The 19,524-nt window shown below is 50.5% G+C and overlaps 1 protein-coding gene across 3 annotated transcripts in view; it reads right to left on the reverse strand.

Annotated features, from left to right (window-relative positions):
* ARHGAP27 (Rho GTPase activating protein 27) overlaps positions 1–19,524 on the reverse strand; it is a 79,291-nt gene that overhangs the window by 33,798 nt on the left and 25,969 nt on the right. The gene's annotated exons all lie outside the window — the stretch shown is intronic.

The raw sequence follows: 19,524 nt of genomic DNA on the forward strand, positions 1-19,524 counted from the left end.
CTGGATCTGTTTTGGGGCATCGCACGTGTTTGACGCCCTGCATCACTCACCGAAAGGAATGGGCTGCATTAAAAATGGCGTAAACACTGTAAAAGGCTGCGTGCTTACTATGCCACCGGGAAGGGAAAAACGTGACGTCATCAGTTTACACAAAGTACGCCGGAAACACGGAGGGAGACACTGACAAAGACGCCTCAACACGCCGCTCTCAGCGCCGCAGCGGTCACCAGCGCTTGTGCGGCGGCTAAAGGCCTTTTCTTCTTTTGTTTTTAAAGCAGAGAAACGGAATTAAAACAGAAATAAACGGAGGGGATTAATTTTCCCACTAATTCCAATGGAAAGGTTTCTTTTCGCTTCTCTTCCGTTTGGTTTATTCTTGTGTTTTTGAACCCGTTGAAATCTACGCAGAAAAAAACTGATGTTTTAATTCAGCTTCTCCTCTCCAAAAACGGAAAGGAGACGGAAAGCCCCAACGCGGCTGCGAGCAGACTCCGAGACGTAGAAGCAAATATTAAGGAGTTCTTCCCATCTCGGATTTTCATACCCCACCACCCCCAATCTTTAACTACTTGGGACCCATTAAACCACTTTTCAGAAGGAGGCTACCACTCCAAATCGTAGCGACTGTTTCAAGTGGGTTGGCTCCCAGAATGCCATGCAGCTGCCCACAGTCCTTAAACAGGAGGTCTTACAAATTCTGACTAACGAGGCTTACTTAAAACAGGAATCCCTTCAGATTTATCAATTGATTACTAGACCAATAAATGGCGCACTTTTAGTTAGAACACAAGCTGCGCGTTCCCAGATGGAACAGAGCCACGAACCAGACTTCCTGGCCAACTTTTTTGGAAAAGCCAATGAAGATAAAGGGGGGCGTGTAGTTTTCATGGGAGGTGGCATTAGTCAGCTCGCACACGCGGTCCGTGCTGCCGGCATCATGTTATAGAGCCGAGCGGACCGATATCTTACAGGACAGACTCAGTAGAACTTCTCTGCAAATTCTGAGCTGAACAGTTCAGTGGGCGGAGCTATCTGTGTATATATATATGTATCTCTGTACGTACAGAGGAGGCTGTCAATCATTGATCGCTCCGCTCAGGAAAGGGGTGCTATGTAATCCCTGTATGGGGAAGGAAAGGGTGGGGATACTATGTAATCCCTGTATGGGGAGGGGGGTGATACTATGTAATCCCTATATAAGGGGGAGGGGAGGGTGGGGGTACTATGTAATCCCTGTATGAGGGAGGGAGGGGTGGGGATACTATGTAATCCCTGTATGGGGGAGGTGGGTGATACTATGTAATCCCTGCATGGGGAGGGAGAAGTGGGGATACTATGTAATTTCTGTACGGGGGAGGGGGGGGGGGTGATATAATGTAATCCCTGTATAAGGGGGAAGCAGGAGATACTATGTAATCCCTGTATGGGAGAGGGAAAGAGGGAGGGGTGGGGATACTATGTAATCCCTGTATGGGGGAGGGGGTGATATGTAATCCCTGTATAAAGTGGAGGGAGGGGTGGGGATACTATGTAATCCCTGCATGGGGAGGGAGAAGTGGGGATACTATGTAATCCCTGTACGGGGGAGGGGGGGGGTGATATAATGTAATCCCTCTATAAGGGGGAAGCAGGGGATACTATGTAATCCCTGTATGGGAGAGGGAAAGAGGGAGGGGTGGGGATACTATGTAATTTCTGTATGGTGGAGGGCGGGGATACTATGTAATCCCTGTATGGGAGGGGGAAAGAGGGAGGGGTGGGGATACTATGTGATCCCTGTATGGGGGAGGGGGTGATATGTAATCCCTGTATAAAGTGGAGGGAGGGGTGGGGATACTATGTAATCCCTGCATGGGGAGGGAGAAGTGGGGATACTATGTAATCCCTGTACGGGGGGGGGGGGTGATATTATGTAATCCCTGTATAAGGGGGAAGCAGGAGATACTATGTAATCCCTGTATGGGAAAGAGAAAGAGGGAGGGGTGGGGATACTATGTAATTTCTGTACGGGGGGGGGGTGATATAATGTAATCCCTGTATAAGGGGGAAGCAGGGGATACTATGTAATCCCTGTATGGGAGAGGGAAAGAGGGAGGGGTATGGATACTATGTAATCCCTGTACGGGGGAAGGGGGGGGGGGTGATATTATGTAATCCCTGTATAAGGGGGAAGCAGGGGATACTATGTAACCCCTTTATGGGAAAGGGAAAGAGGGAGGGGTGGGGATACTATGTAATCCCTGTACGGGGGAGGGGGGGAGATATAATGTAATCCCTGTATAAGGGGGAAGCAGGGAATACTATGTAATCCCTGTATGGGGGGAGGGGTGATACTATGTAATCCCTGTATAAGGGGGTAGGGAAGGGTGGGGATACTATATAATCCCTGCATAGGGGAGGGAGGGGTGGGCATACTATGTAATCCCTGCATGGGGAGGGGCGGGGATACTATGTAATCCCTGTATGGGGGAGGGAGAAGTGGGGATACTATGTAATTTCTGTATGGTGTAGGGCGGGGATACTATGTAATCCCTGTATTGGGGAGGGGTGATACTATGTAATACCTGTATAAGGGGGAAGCAGGAGATACTATGTAATCCCTGTATGGGAAAGAGAAAGAGGGAGGGGTGGGGATACTATGTAATTTCTGTACGGGGGGGGGGGGGGGTAATATAATGTAATCCCTGTATAAGGGGGAAGCAGGGGATACTATGTAATCCCTGTATGGGGGAGGGAAAGAGGGAGGGGTGGGGATACTATGCAATCCCTGTACGGGGGAGGGGACGGGGTGATATTATGTAATCCCTGTATAAGGGGGAAGCAGGGAATACTATGTAACCCCTGTATGGGAAAGGGAAAGAGAAAGAGGGAGGGGTGGGGATACTATGTAATCCCTGTACGGGGGAGGGGGGGAGATATAATGTAATCCCTGTATAAGGGGGAAGCAGGGAATACTATGTAATCCCTGTATGGGGGGAGGGGTGATACTATGTAATCCCTGTATAAGGGGGTAGGGAAGGGTGGGGATACTATATAATCCCTGCATAGGGCAGGGAGGGGTGGGCATACTATGTAATCCCTGTATTGGGGAGGGGGTGATACTATGTAATACCTGTATAAGGGTGAGGGAAGGGCGGGGATACTATGTAATCCCAGTAAAAGGGGGGAGGGAGGGGTGGGGATACTATGTAATTCCTGTATGGTGGAGGGAGGAGTGGGGGTACTATGTAATCCATATATGGGGGAGGGAGAAGTGGGGATACTATGTAATCCCTGTATGGCGGAGGGGGTTGGGGATACTATATAATCCCTGTATGGGGAAGGAAGGAAGGAAGGAAGGAAGGAAGGAAGGAAGGAGGGGGTACTATGTAACCCCTATATCGGGAAGAGAGAAGTGGGGATACTATTTGATTTCTGTATGGGGAGGGAGGGGTGGGGATACTATGTGATTCCTGTATTTGGGGGTATACTATGTAATCCCTGTATGGGGGAAAGAGGGGTGGGGATACTATGTAATCCCGGTATGGGGGATGGAGAAGTGGGTATACTACCACCCCACCACCTGCGCTAGCGACCCTCTCCCCTTACACCTCCTCCGTTCCTTCTCCCCAGTGGTCATCTCCCATCTCACCACTATATTCAACCTCTCTCTGACCTCTGGCATCTTTCCCTCTTCTTTCAAACACGCCATCATATCCCCGCTGCTAAAGAAACCGACTCTGGACGCGACCGATGCTGCCAACTACCGACCCATCTCAAACCTCCCCTTCATCTCCAAACTACTAGAACGCCTGGTTTACTCCCGCCTTGTAAGCTATTTATCAGAGAACTCTCTCCTAGACCCCCTACAGTCTGGCTTCCGACCTCAACACTCGACAGAAACTGCCCTTACTAGGGTATCCAATGACCTACTGACAGCCAAATCGAGGGGCGACTACTCCCTACTGATCCTCCTCGACCTTTCTGCAGCGTTTGACACTGTTGACCACAAACTCCTCCTCAGTATGCTACGCTCCATTGGCCTAAAGGATACTGCCCTCTCCTGGTTCTCCTCTTACCTATCTGACCGCTCTTTCAGTGTCTCCTTTGCTGGCTCTACCTCCCCTCCTCTTCCCCTTGCTGTTGGGGTCCCCAGGGCTCGGTCCTCGGCCCCCTTCTTTTCTCTATCCACACAGCCCCTATTGGACAAACCATCAGGAGTTTTGGCCTCCAATACCACCTCTATGCTGATGACACCCAGCTATACACCTCTGCCCGTGACATCTCTGCACCCTTCCTCCAAAACATCACCGACTGTCTGTCCGCTGTCTCTAACACCATGTCCTCTCTCTACCTAAAACTAAACCTCTCTAAAACTGACTTACTGGTATTTCCGCCCTCCACTAACCGCCCTCCTCCTGACATCTCCATCTCAGTGTGTGGCGCCACCATAACTCATAGACAACATGCCCGCTGCCTTGGAGTCATATTTGACTCTGATCTCTCTTTTGCCCCCTACATCCAATCTCTGGCCCGAACATGTCAGCTGCACCTCAAGAACATCGCAAGAATCCGCTCTTTTCTCACTGTGGAGACGTTAAAAACGCTTATTGTCGCCCTCATCCACTCCTGGCTCGATTACTACAACTCGTTGCTGATCGGCCTCCCCTGCACCAGACTCTACCCTCTCCAGTCCATCCTGAATGCGGCAGCCAGGCTCATCTTCCTGTCCAGCCGCTACTCGGACGCCTCTGCCCTGTGCCAGTCACTGCACTGGCTGCCCGTTAAATACAGAATTCAATTCAAACTCACTACCCTCATCCACAAAGCCCTCCACAGTACAGCGCCCCCTATATTGTATCCCTCATCTACAGCGCAGTGCCCCCCTATATTGTATCCCTCATCCACAGCGCAGCGCTCCCCTATATTGTATCCCTCATCCACAGCGCAGCGCCACCCTATATTGTATCCCTCATCCACAGCGCAGCGCCACCCTATATTGTATCCCTCATCCACAGCGCAGCGCCACCCTATATCGCCTCCCTTATCTCAATCCATCACCCAGCCCGGGCTCTCCGCTCTGCTAATGAAACCAGATTGAGAGCCCCTTTAATTCGAACTTCTCATTCCCGCCTCCAAGACTTCTCCAGAGCAGCACCGGTCCTCTGGAACGCACTACCAAAGGCTACCCGAGCAATCCAGGACTCGCAGAACTTCAGGCGTGCTCTAAAGACGCACCTCTTCAGGGAGGCATACCGCATTCCCTAAACAAACCCCTCTGTACTCCGCCTGATAACATGCTCCCTGACCTACTGACTGCAATCCCTGCTAGCCATCATAAACCGGTCCTGCAGTCACACCGTTTCTGCCGTCACACGGCTAAATGTCTGACCATTGTCTATGTGTATAGCATCCCTCACACTTCGCCATACCGTGCACATCTCCAGCCCCTTTACCCTCTGTATCACCCCATTACTTGTAGTATGTAAGCTCGTTGGAGCAGGACCCTCACCCCTATTGTTTCCATCAACTGATTACTATGTGTAACCGTGGTTCTGTAATGTTTGTATTTTGTCTTTCTGTATTCCCCCCTGTCTATGTAAGCGCTGCGGAATATGATGGCGCTATACAAATAAAGATTATTATTATTATTACTAAGTAATTCTTGTATGGGGGGAGAGAGGGGGTGAGTGAGGGGGTACTATGTAATCCCAGTAAGTAATTCCTGTATGGGGGAGGGGGAAGGTGGGTGATACTATGTAATCCTTGTATGGGGTAGGGAGAAGTGGGGATACTATGTAATTTCTGTTTGATCGAGGGTGGGGATACTATGTAACCCCTATATGGTGGAGGTGTGGGGATATAATGTAATCCCTGTATGGTGGAGGGGTGGTGAAAATATGTTATCCCTGTATGGGGGAGGGAGAGAGGGAGAGTTAGGGAAATTATATAATCTCTATATATGGAGTAGGGGGGAGTGGGATGATACTATGTAATCCCTGTATAAGGGGGAGGGAGGGAATACTATGTAATCCCAGTATGGGGGAGGCAGGAGATACTATGTATTCCCAGTATGAGAGAGGGAGAGGATACTATATAATCCCTGTATGGGGAGGGGTGGGGATACTGTGTAATTTCTGTATGGGGGAGGGTGGGCAGGGATACTATGTAATTCCTGTATGGGGGAGGGGGGTGGACAGGGATACTATGTAACCCCTGTATGGCGGAGGGGGAGTTTGGAAACTATGTAATCCCTGTATAGGGAGGGAGGGGTGGGGATACTATGTAATCCCTGTATGGGGAGGGATCAAGTGGTGGGGATACTATGAAATCCCTGTATGTGGGAGGGAGGGGTGGAAATACTATGTAATTCCGGTATGGGGGATGGAGAAATAGGGATACTAAGTAATCCCTGTATGGGGGGGAGGGAGGGGGTGAGTGAGGGGTGGGAATACTATGTAATCCCTGTATGGGGGAGGGAGGAGTGGGGGATACTATGTAATCCCTGTATGGGGGAGGGAATGGAAAAATACTATGTAATCCCTGTATGGAGGGTTGGAGAAGTGGGGATATTATGTAATCCCTGTATGGGGGGAGGGAGAGGGTGAGTTCGGGGTAGGGATATGATGTAAACCCTGTATGGGGGAGGGAGAGAGATAGAGAGGGTGGGGGGTAGTATGTAATCCCCGTATGAGGGAGGGAGGGGTGGGAAAACTACCTAATTCCTGTATGGGGGAAAGGGGTGATACTATGTAATCCCTGTATGGGGGGGGGGGGGATACTATGTAATTTCCGTATGGTGAAGGGTGGGGATACGATGTATCCCCTGTTTGGGAAGGGGTGGGGATACTATGTAATCCCTGTATGGTGGAGGAGTGCGGATACTATGTAATCCCTGTTTGGGGAGGGGTGGGGATACTATGTAATCCCTGTATGGTGGAGGAGTGGGGATACTATGTAATCCCTGTATGGTGGAGGGGTGGGGATACTATGTAATCCCTGTATGGTGGAGGGGTGGGGATACTATGTAATCCCTGTATGGTGGAGGGGTGGGGATACTATGTAATCCCTGTATGGTGGAGAGGTGGGGATACTATGTAATGCCTGTATGGGGGTGGGGGTGATACTATGTAATTCCTGTATAAAGGGGAGGAAAGGTGGGGATACTATGTAATCCCATTATGGGGAAGGGAGGGGATACTATATAATCCCTGTATGGGAAGGGGTGGGGATACTATGTAATCCCTATATGGTGGAGTGGTGGGCATACTATGTAATCCCTGTATAAGGAGGAGGGAAGAGGGAGGATACTGTGTAATCCAAATATTGGAGAAGGACGGGGAGGGAGGAAGGATACTATGTAATTCCTGCATAGGGGAGGGCGGGGATACTATGTAATTCCTATATGGGGGAAGGCACAGATACTATGTAACCCATGTATAGGGAGAAAGGGTTGGGGATACCATGTAATCCCTGTATGGGGGAGGGAGGGTTGGGGATACCATGTAATCCCTGTATGGGGGAGGGAGGGTTGGGGATACCATGTAATCCCTGTATGGGGGAGGGAGGGGTCGGAATACAATGTAATCCCTGTATTTCAGAGGGATGAAGGGGTGGGGATACAATGTAATTCCTGTATGGGAGAGGAATAGAAGGGTGGAAAAACTATGTAATCCCTGTATGGTAGAGGGGTGGGGATACTATGTAATCCCTGTATGGTAGAGGGGTGGGGATACTATGTAATTCCTGTATGGGAGAGAGAGAAGTGGGAATACTATGTAATCCCTGTATGGGGGATGGAGAAATTGGGTTATTAAGTAATCCCTGTATAGGGGGGAGGGAGAGGGTGAGTGAGGAGTAGGGATAAAATGTAATCCCTTTATGGGGGAGGGAGGGGGAGGTATACTATGGTAACCCTGTATGGGGGAGGGAAAGAGGGAGTGAGGGTGGGGATACTATGTAATCCTTTTATAAGGGAGGGAGTAGTGGGGAATACTATGTAATCCATGTATAGGGGAAGGAGGGGAGGGAATACTATGTAATTCCTGAATAGGGGAGGGGGGTGATACTATGTAATCCCTGTATAAGGGTGAGGGAAGGGCGGGGATACTATGTAATCCCAGTATTGGGGACTAAGAGGAAGGGGGGTGATACTATGTAATCCATGTATGGGGGATGGAGGGGTGGGGATACTACGTAATTCCTGTATGGGGGGAGGGGGAGGTGGGTGATACTATGTAATCCCTGTAAAAGGGGGGTGGGGATACTATGTAATCCCTGTATTAGGGAGGGGAGAGGGGGGTGATACTATATAATCCTTGTATAAGGGTGAGGGATGGGTGGGGATACTATGTAATCCCTCTATGAGGGAAGGAGAAGTGGGGATACTATGTAATTTCTGTATGGTGGAGGGCGGGGATACTATGTAATCCCTGTATAGTGCAGGGGTGGGGATACTATATAGTCCCTGTATTGGGGAGGGGGGGAGTGATACTATGAAATCCCTGTATAAGGGTGAGGGAAGGGGGAGGATACTATGTAAACCCAGTATTGGGGACGATGTAACCCCTGCATGGGGGAGGGACAGAGGGAGTGAGGGTGGGGATAACATGTAATCCTTTTATAGGGAGGGAGGAGTGGGGGATACTAAGTAATCCATGTATGGGGGATGGAGGGGTGGGGATACTACGTAATTCCTGTATGGGGGGGAGGGTGATACTATGTAATCCCTGCAAATGGGGGGGGGGGGGATACTATGTGATCCCTGTATGGTGGAGGGGTGGGGATATTATACGATCCCTGTATGGTGGGGAGTGGGGATACTGTGTAATCCCTGTATAGTGGAGGGGTGGGGATACTACGTAATTCCTGTATGGGGGGAGGGGGGAGGGGGTGATACTATGTAATCCCTGTATGGGAGAGGGGTGGGGATACTGTGTAATCCCTGTATGGGGGGGGAGGGGGTACTATGTAATTCCTGTATGGGAGAGAGAGAAGTGGGGATACTATGTAATCCCTGTATGGGGGAGGGAGGGGGAGGGATACTATGTTAACCCTATATGGGGGAGGGAAAGAGGGAGTGAGGGTGGGGATACTATGTAATCCTTTTATAAGGGAGGGAGTAGTGGGGAATACTATGTAATCCATGTATAGGGGAAGGAGGGGAGGGAATACTATGTAATTCCTGAACAGGGGAGGGGGGTGATACTATGTAATCCCTGTATAAGGGTGAGGGAAGGGCGGGGATACTATGTAATCCCAGTATTGGGGATGGAGGGGTGGGGATACTACATAATTCCTGTATGGGGGGGGTGATACTATGTAATCCCTGTAAAAGGGGGGTGGGGATACTATGTAATCCCTGTATTGGGGTGGGGGAGGGGGGTGATACTATGTAATCCCTGTATAAGGGTGAGGGAAGGGTGGGGATACTATGTAATCCCAGTAAAAGGGGGGAGGGAGGGGTGGGGATACTATGTAATCCCTCTATGAGGGAAGGAGAAGTGGGGATACTCTGTAATTTCTGTATGGTGGAGGGCGGGGATACTATGTAATCCATGTATGGGGAGGGGTATGGATACTATGTAATCCCTGTATGGTGGAGGGGTGGGGATATTATGCAATACCTGTATAGTGGAGGGTTAGGGATACTATGTAATCCCTGTATAGTGGAGGGGTGGGGATACTATATAGTCCCTGTATTGGGGAGGGGTGGGCATACTATGTAATCCCTGTATTGGGGAGGGGGGGGAGTGATACTATAAAATCCCTGTATAAGGGTGAGGGAAGGGGGAGGATACTATGTAAACCCAGTATTGGGGACTATGTAACCCCTGCATGGGGGAGGGAGAGAGGGAGTGAGGGTGGGGATACCATGTAATCCTTTTATAGGGGAGGGAGGAGTGGGGGATACTAAGTAATCCATGTATGGGGGATAGAGGGGTGGGGATACTACGTAATTCCTGTATGGGGGGGGGGGGGAGGGTGATACTATGTAATCCCTGTAAATGGGGGGGGGGGGGATACTATGTGATCCCTGTATGGTGGAGGGGTGGGGATATTATGCGATCCCTGTATGGTGGAGGAGTGGGGATACTATGTAATCCCTGTATGGGGGGAGGTGGGTGATACTATGTAATCCCTGTAAAAGGGGGGAGGGAGGGGTGCGGATACTATGTAATCCCTGTATAGTGGAGGGGTGGGGATACTATGTAATTCCTGTATGGGGGGAGGTGGGTGATACTATGTAATCCCTGTAAAAGGGGGGAGGGAGGGGTGCGGATACTATGTAATCCCTGTGTGAGGGAAGGAGAAGTGGGGATACTATGTAATCCCTGTATAGTGGAGGGGTGGGGATACTACGTAATTCCTGTATGGGGGGAGGTGGGTGATACTATGTAATCCCTGTAAAAGGGGGGAGGGAGGGGTGCGGATACTATGTAATCCCTGTGTGAGGGAAGGAGAAGTGGGGATACTATGTAATTTCTGTATGGTGGAGGGCGGGAATACTATGTAATCCCTGTATATTGGACGGGTGAGGACACTATGTAATCCCTGTATGGGGAGGGGTGGGGATACTATGTAATCCCTGTATGGTGGAGGGGTGGGGATACTATGTAATCCCTGTATGGGGAGGGGTATGGATACTATGTAATCCCTGTATAGTGGAGGGGTGGGGATACTATATAGTCCCTGTATTGGGGAGGGGTGGGCATACTATGTAATCCCTGTATTGGGGAGGGGGGGAGTGATACTATAAAATCCCTGTATAAGGGTGAGGGAAGGGGGAGGATACTATGTAAACCCAGTATTGGGGACTATGTAACCCCTGCATGGGGGAGGGAGAGAGGGAGTGAGGGTGGGGATACCATGTAATCCTTTTATAGGGGAGGGAGAAGTGGGGGATACTAAGTAATCCATGTATGGGGGATGGAGGGGTGGGGATACTACGTAATTCCTGTATGGGGGGGGGGAGGGTGATACTATGTAATCCCTGTAAATGGGGGGGGGGGGATACTATGTGATCCCTGTATGGTGGAGGGGTGGGGATATTATGCGATCCCTGTATGGTGGAGGAGTGGGGATACTATGTAATCCCTGTATGGGGGGAGGTGGGTGATACTATGTAATCCCTGTAAAAGGGGGGAGGGAGGGGTGCGGATACTATGTAATCCCTGTATAGTGGAGGGGTGGGGATACTATGTAATTCCTGTATGGGGGGAGGTGGGTGATACTATGTAATCCCTGTAAAAGGGGGGAGGGAGGGGTGCGGATACTATGTAATCCCTGTGTGAGGGAAGGAGAAGTGGGGATACTATGTAATCCCTGTATAGTGGAGGGGTGGGGATACTACGTAATTCCTGTATGGGGGGAGGTGGGTGATACTATGTAATCCCTGTAAAAGGGGGGAGGGAGGGGTGCGGATACTATGTAATCCCTGTGTGAGGGAAGGAGAAGTGGAGATACTATGTAATTTCTGTATGGTGGAGGGCGGGAATACTATGTAATCCCTGTATGGGGAGGGGTGGGGATACTATGTAATCCCTGTATGGTGGAGGGGTGGGGATACTATGTAATCCCTGTATGGTGGAGGGGTGGGGATACTATGTAATCCCTGTATGGTGGAGGGGTGGGGATACTATGTAATCCCTGTATGAGGTAGAAGGTGAGGGAGGGAGGGGTGGGGATACTATGTAATCCCTGATATAGGGGAGGGGGGGGTACTATGTAATCCCTGTATAAGGGTAAGGGAAGGGGGAGGATACTATGTAATCCCAGTATTGGGGACGGAGGGGGATAGAGGGAATACTATGTAATTCCTGCATGGGGGAGGGCAGGGATACTGTGTAACCCCTGTATGGGGGAGGGAGACAGGGAGTGAGGCTGGGGATACTATGTAATCCCTGTATAGTGGAGGGGTGGGGATACTATGTAAACCCTGTTTGGGGAGGGAGAGATGGAGTAGAGGGCGGGGATAATGTGTAATTTCTGTATCGTGGAGGTATCGGGATACTATGTAATCCGTGTATAGTGGAGGGGTGAGGATACCATGTAATCCCTGTATGGGGAGGGGTGGGCATACTATGCTATCCCTGTATGGTGGAGGTGTGGGGATACTATGTAAACCCTGTTTGGGGAGGGAGAGATGGAGTAGAGGGCGGGGATACTGTGTAATTTTTGTATCTTGGAGGTATATGGATACTATGAAATCCCTGTATGGGGAAGGGTGGGGATACTATATAATCCGTGTATAGTGGAGGGGTGGGGATACCATGTAATGCCTGTATGGGGAGGGGTGGGGATACTGTGTAATCCGTATATGGTGGAGGTGTGGGGATATAATGTAATCCCTGTATGGTGGAGGGGTCAGGATACTATGTAATACATATATTATGGTGGTACGGGTATATTATGTAATCCCTGTATGGTGGAGGGGTGGGGATACTATGTAATCCCTGTATGGGGGAGAAGGTGAGGGAGGGAGGAGTGGGGATACTATGTAATCCCTGTATGGGGGAGGGGGGGGGGTGATACTATGTAATCCCTGTTTAAGGGTGAGGGAAGGGGGAGACTACTATGTAATCCCAGTATTCGGGACGGAGGGGGAGGGAGGGAATACTATGTAATTTCTGCATGGGGGAGGGCAGGGATACGATGTAACCCCTGTATGGAGAGGAAGAGAGGGAGTGAGGGTGGGGATACTATGTAAACCTTTTATAGGGGATGGAGGAGTGGGTGATACTATGTAATCCCTGTAAGAGAGGGGAGGGAGGGGTGGGGATACTACGTAATTCCTGTATGAGGGAGGGAGAAGTGGGGATACTATGTAATTTCTGTATAGTGGAGGGGTGAGGATACTATGTAATCCCTGTATGGGGAGGGGTATGGATACTATGTAATCCCTGTATGGTGGAGAGGTGGGGATACTATGTAATCCCTTTATGGGGGAAAAGGTGAGGGAGGAAGGGGTGGGGATACTATGTAATCCCTGTATAAGGGTAAGGGAAGGGGGAGGATACTATGTAATCCCAGTATTGGGGACAGAGAGGGAGGGAGGGAATACTATGTAATTCCTGTAAAAGGGGGGAGGGAGGGGTGGGGATACTATGTAATCCCTGTATGAGGGTGGGAGAAGTGGGGATACTATGTAATTTCTGTATGGTGGAGGGCGGGGATACTATGTAATCCCTGTACGGGGAGGTATATGGATACTATGAAATCCCTGTATGGGGAGGGAGAAGTGGGGATACTATGTAATCCCTGTATAGTGGAGAGGTGGGGATATTATGCAATACCTGTATGGTGGAGGGGTGGGGATACTATGTAATCGCTGTATGCTGGAGGGGTGGGGATACTATGTAATCCCTGTATAGTGGAGAGGTGGGGATATTATGCGATCCCTGTATGGTGGAGGGGAGGGGATATTATGCGATCCCTGTATGCTAGAGGAGTGGGGATATTATGCAATACCTGTATGGTGGAGGGTTGGGGATACTATGTAATGGCTTTATGCTGAAAGAGTGGGGATATTATGCGATCCCTGTATAGTGGAGGGGTGGGGATATAATGTGATACCTGTATGAGGGAGAAGGTGAGGGAGGGAGGGATGGGGATACTATGTAATCCCTGTATAGGGGAGGGGGTGATACAGGGATTACATAATATCACCCCCCCCCCCCTCCCCAATACTGGGATTACATAGTATCCTCACCCTTATACAGGGATTACAATGTAATCCCAGTATTGGGGACGGAGGGCGAGGGAGGGAATACTATGTAATACCTGCATGGGGGAGGGCAGGGATACTATGTAACCCCTGTATGGGGGAGGGAGAGAGGGAGTGAGGGTAGGGATACTATGTAATCCCTGTATGGGGAGGGGCATGGATACTATGTAATCCCTGTATGAGGAGGGTGGGGATACTACGTAATCCCTGTATAGTGGAGGCGTGGGGATACTATGTAAACCCTGTTTGGGGGAAGGAGACATGGATTAATGAGCAGGGATACTATGTAATTTCTGTATAGTGGAGGTATCGGAATACTATGTAATCCCTGTATGGGGAGGTGTGGGGCTACTACGTAATACGTGTATAGTGGAGGGGTGGGGATACCATGTAATCCCTGTATGGGGAGGTGTGGGGCTACTACGTAATACGTGTATAGTGGAGGGGTGGGGATACCATGTAATCCCTGTATGGGGAGGGGTGGGCAAGCATACTATGTTATCCCTGTATGGTGGAGGGATGGGGATATTATGTAATCCCTGTATGGTGGAGGGGTGGGGATACTATGTAATCCTTCTATGGTGGAGTGTTGGGGATACTGTGTAATCCCTGTGTAAGGGAGAGGCAGTGAGCGGTGGGATACTATGTAAACCCTGTATTGGAGAGTGAGGGGTGGGGATACTATGTAATCCCTGTATGGGGGAGGGAGAAGTGGGGGATACTATATAATCCCTATATGGGGAAGGAGAAGTGGGGATACTATGTAATCCCTGTATGGGGGAGGGAGGGGGAGATGGGTAGTGATACTATGTAATCCTCGTAAATGGGAAGGAGGGGGGAGGGATGTGGATACTATGCAATCCCTGTATGGGGGAGGTAGGGGGAAAGGTGTAGGGGATACTATGTAATCCCTGTATGGAAGAGGGAGAAGTGGGGTTACTAAGTAATCCCTGCATGGGGGAGGGAGACGTCTGGATACTATGTGATTCCTGTATCTGGGGGGGGGGGGGGGGGGGGGGATACTATGTAATCCCTGTATGGGTGGAGAATTGGGGATACTATGTAATCCCTGTATGGTGGAGAATTGGGGATACTATGTAATTCCTGTATGTGAGAGGGAGAAGCGTGGGATACTATGTAATCCCTGTATGGGGTTTGGGAGGGGGAGAGGGGTAGGGATACTATGTAATCCCTGTACGGGGGAGGAAGGGATGGTAATACGATGTAAACCCTGTATGGGGAAGGGAGAGAGGGGTGGGGATACTATGTAGTTCCTGTGTGGGGGAGGGACTAGTGGGGGATACTATGTAATCCCTGTATGGGGAGGGAGAAGTGGGGGATACTATGTAATTCCTGAATGGGGGAGGGAAGGGTGGGGATACTACGTAATTCCTGTATGGGGGAGGTGGGTGACCCTATGTAATCCCTGTATAAGGGGGAAGTGAGGGGTGGGAGTACTATGTAAACCCTGTTTGGGGGATTGGGAGAGGGAGTGAAGGGTAGGGATACTATGCAATCCTTGTATGGGGAGGGGTGGGGATACCATGCAATCCCTGTATGGGGAGGGGTGGGATATTATGTAATCCCCGTATGGTGTAGGGGTGGGAATACTGTGTAATCCCTGTATGGGGGAGGGGTGGGATACTAAGTAATCCCTGTATGGGGGAGGGAGAACTCTGGATACTATGTGATTCCTGTATTTGCGGGGGGGATACTGTGTGATCCCTGTATGGGTGGGGAGGGTGGATACTGTGTAATCCCTGTATGGTGAAGGGGTGGAGATATTATGCAATCCCTGTGTGGTGGAAAATTGGGGATACTATGTAATCCCTGTATGGGGGAGAGTGGGGGAGAGGGCATGTATGGCTTGAGAAAGGTGCCCTGTTGTGCACTGAAACGCGTCGCCTCATTAAAAGTTTCGTCTGACTTTAACCTTTGGTCTACTACTATGCACCTTGGAGCATAGCTCTATACTGTGTTGAGGACACTCCGAGGAGGGGGCAACTGTGCATCATACCCCCCTCCTTTCAAGTAAGTGTCACACCTCACTATTACTTTTATGTGAATTTGTTCTCAGTTCACTCCATCTCTGAGCGCAGACTTTTTTTCTGACTTTTCGTTTTCTGTATGGGAGAGGGAGGAGTAAGGGATACTATGCAATCCCTGTGTGGTGGAGAGTTGGGGATACTATGTAATCCCTGTATGGTGGAGAGTTGGGGATACTATGTAATCCCTGTATGGTGGAGAGTTAAGGGTTCTATGTAATCCCTGTATGGGGGAGAGTGGGGTATTATGTGATTCCTTTTCTTGGGGGGAGGGATACTATGTAATCCCTGTATGGGGGAGAGAGCGGTGGGGATACTATGTAATTCCCGCATGGGGAAGGGTGGGAATACTATGTAATCCCTGTATGGGGGGATAAAGTGAGGGAGGGAGGAGTGGGAATACTATGTAATCCCTGCATGGGGAAGGGTGGGAATACTATGTAATCCCTGTATGGGGAAGGGTGGGAATACTATGTAATCCCTGTATGGGGGGATAAAGTGAGGGAGGGAGGAGTGGGTATACTATGTAATCCCTGTATACGGGAGGGACGAGAGGGAGTGAGGGTAGGGATACTATGTAATCCCTATATGGGGAGGGAGAAGTGGGGATGCTATGTAATTCCTGTATCGGGGAGGGAGGGGGAGAGGGGTAGGGATACTATGTAATCCCTGTATGGGAGAGGAAGAAGTGGGGTTACTGCGTAACCCCTGTATGGGGGAGGGGGGGATATTTTGTGATTCCTTTTTTTGGGAGGGATACTATGTAATCCCTGTATGGGGGAGGGGAGGAGTGAGGGGCGAGGATACTATGTTATCCCTGTATGGAGGTGAGAGGGAGGGGTGGGGGATACTATGTAATCCCTGAATGGGGGAGGGATAGAGTTGTGGGGATACTATGTAAACCCTGTATGGGGAGGGAGAGAGTGAGTGAGTGTAATCCCTGTATGGGGGGAGGGGGAGATGATATGTAATCCCTCTATGGGGGGGGGGGGGCGAAGTTAGGGGGGTAATATGTAATTCCTGTATGGGGTGGAGGGAGGGTGTGGGGGGATAATAATAATCTTTATTTTCTATAGCGCCAAACAAACATATTCCACAGCGCTTGCAAAAACAGGGGGATACAGAAAGACAAAAGTACAAATATACAAAAACCACGGTTACATAGTAATCAGCTGATGGAAACAATAGGGGTGCGGGTCCTGCTCCAACCAGCTTACATACTACAATTAATGGGGTGGAGGTAAAGGGGCTGGAGATGTGCCTGGTATGGTGAGTGAGGGATGCTATACACATAAACAATGGTCAGATATTAAGCCGTGAGGTGGCTGAATTGGTGTGACTACCGGGGGCAGTTGATGGCAGCTGGCAGGGACTGCAGTCAGCAAGTCAGGGAGCACAGAGGGGTTTGGTTTCGAGGTTGTGGTATGCCTTCCTGAAGAAGTGCATTTTTAGAGCACACCTGAAGTTTAGTGAATCTGCGATTGCGTGGATAGTTTTGGGAAACACATTCCAGAGGACTGGTGCTTCTCTGGAGACGTCTTGGAGGCGGGAATGAGAGGTTCGAATTAGTTTAGCACTAGTCTGATTTTGTTAGCGGAGCAGAGGGAGCGGGCTGGGTGGTGGATTGAGATGAGGGATATAATGTAGGGCGGCGCTGTGCTGTGGATGAGGGATACAATGTAGGGTGGCGCGGTGCTGTGGATGAGGGATACAATGTAGGGCGGCGCGGTGCTGTGGATGAGGGATACAATGTAGGGCGGCGCGGTGCTGTGGATGAGGGATACAATGTAGGGTGGTGCTGTGGATGAGGGATACAATGTAGGGCGGCGTGGTGCTGTGGATGAGGGATACAATGTAGGGTGGTGCTGTGGATGAGGGATACAATGTAGGGTGGCGCGGTGCTGTGGATGAGGGATACAATGTAGGGCGGTGCTGTGGATGAGGGATACAATGTAGGGCGGCGTGGTGCTGTGGATGAGGGATACAATGTAGGGCGGTGCTGTGGATGAGGGATACAATGTAGGGTGGCGCGGTGCTGTGGATGAGGGATACAATGTAGGGTGGCGCGGTGCTGTGGATGAGGGATACAATGTAGGGTGGCGCGGTGCTGTGGATGAGGGATACAATGTAGGGCGGCGCGGTGCGGTGGATGAGGGATACAATGTAGGGCGGCGTGGTGCGGTGGATGAGGGAGGCAATATAGGGTAGCGCTGCACTGTGGAGAGCTTTATGGATGAAGGTAGTGAGTGTGAATTGTATTCTGTATTTGACGGGCAGCCTGGCAGTGACTGGCACAGGGCAGAGGCGTCCGAGTAGCAGCTGGACAGGAAGATGAGCCTGGCTGCCACATTCAGGATGGATTGGAGAGGGTAGAGTCTGGAGCGGGAGGCCGATCAGCAGCGAGATGCAATAATCGAGCCGGGAGTGGTTGAGGCGACAGTAAGTGTTTTTAGCGTGTCCACGGTGAGAAAAGAGCGGATTCTTGCGATGTTCTTGAGGTGCAGCTGACATGTTCGGGCCAGAGATTGGATGTAGGGGGTAAAGGAGAGATCGGAGTTGCATATGACCCCAAGGCAGCGGGCGTGCTGGGAGTTATGGTGCCACAGACTGAGATGGAGATGTCAGGATGAGGTCGGTTAGTGGAGGGTGGAAACACCAGCAGGTCAGTTTTTGAGAGGTTCAGTTTTATGTAGAGAGAGGACATGGTGTTAGAGACAGCGGACAGACAGTCGGTGGTGCTCTGGAGGATCGGTGCTGTGATGTCATGGGAGGAGGTATATAACTGGGTGTCGTCAGTGTAGAGATGGACCTGAAAGCCAAAACTACTGATGGTCTGTCCAATGGGGGCTGTGTAGACGGAGAAGAGGAGGTGCCTGGGGACTGAGCCCAGGGGTACCCCAACAGCGAGGGGAAGAGGAGGGGGGGTAGGGCCAGTAAAGGAGACACTGAATGAGCGCTCGGATAGGTAAGAGAACCAGGAGAGAGCAGTGTCCTTTAGTCCAATGGAGCGAAGCATACTGAGGAGGAGTTTGTGGTCAACAGTGTCAAATGCTGTGGAGAGATCGAGGAGGATCAGTAGGGGGTGGTCATCCCTCCATTTGGTTGTCAGGAAGTAACCTGACATCTTTGTAAGGGCGGTTTCTGTTGAGTGTTGGGGGCGGAAGCTGGACTGTAGGGGGGTCGAGAAGAGAGTTTTCTGAGAGATAGTTTATAAGGTGGGAGTAGACCAGCCGTTCTAGTAGTTTGGAGATGAAGGGGAGATTAGAGATGGGTCGGTAGTTGGCAGCATCAGTCGTGTCCAGAGTCAGTTTCTGTAGCAGTGGGGATATGATGGGGTGTTTGACAGAGGAGGGAAAAATGCCAGAGGTCAGAGAGAGGTTGAATATAGTGGTGAGATGGGAGATGACCACCGGGGAGAGGGACCGCAGAAGATGTGAGGGGAGAGGGATTGCAGGAGGTGTGAGGGGAGAGGTTCGCTAAGCAGGTGGTGGAGCAAGCAGAGGAAAGCAATCTGGAGACTTCTTCCTCTGTCGCTGGTCTGAGTACAGACAGTAAGCAGGAGCTAGATGCAGTGCTGACAAGACTAGGGTCAGGGCTAGTCTGGGATTGGGAAGTTATTTCCTGCCGGATGTTGTCGATTTTCATTTTGAAGTAAGCAGCCAACTCTTCGGCACTGAGATCCCTCACAGGGGGCTGCGGTTTAGGGCTGAGAAGGGAGTTAAAAGTATCAAAGAGATGTTTGGGGTTGTGAGATAGTGAGGAGACGAGAGGTGA

This window comes from Eleutherodactylus coqui, chromosome 13 (genome assembly GCF_035609145.1).
Source record: "Eleutherodactylus coqui strain aEleCoq1 chromosome 13, aEleCoq1.hap1, whole genome shotgun sequence".
Classification (NCBI taxonomy): Eukaryota; Metazoa; Chordata; class Amphibia; order Anura; family Eleutherodactylidae; genus Eleutherodactylus; species Eleutherodactylus coqui.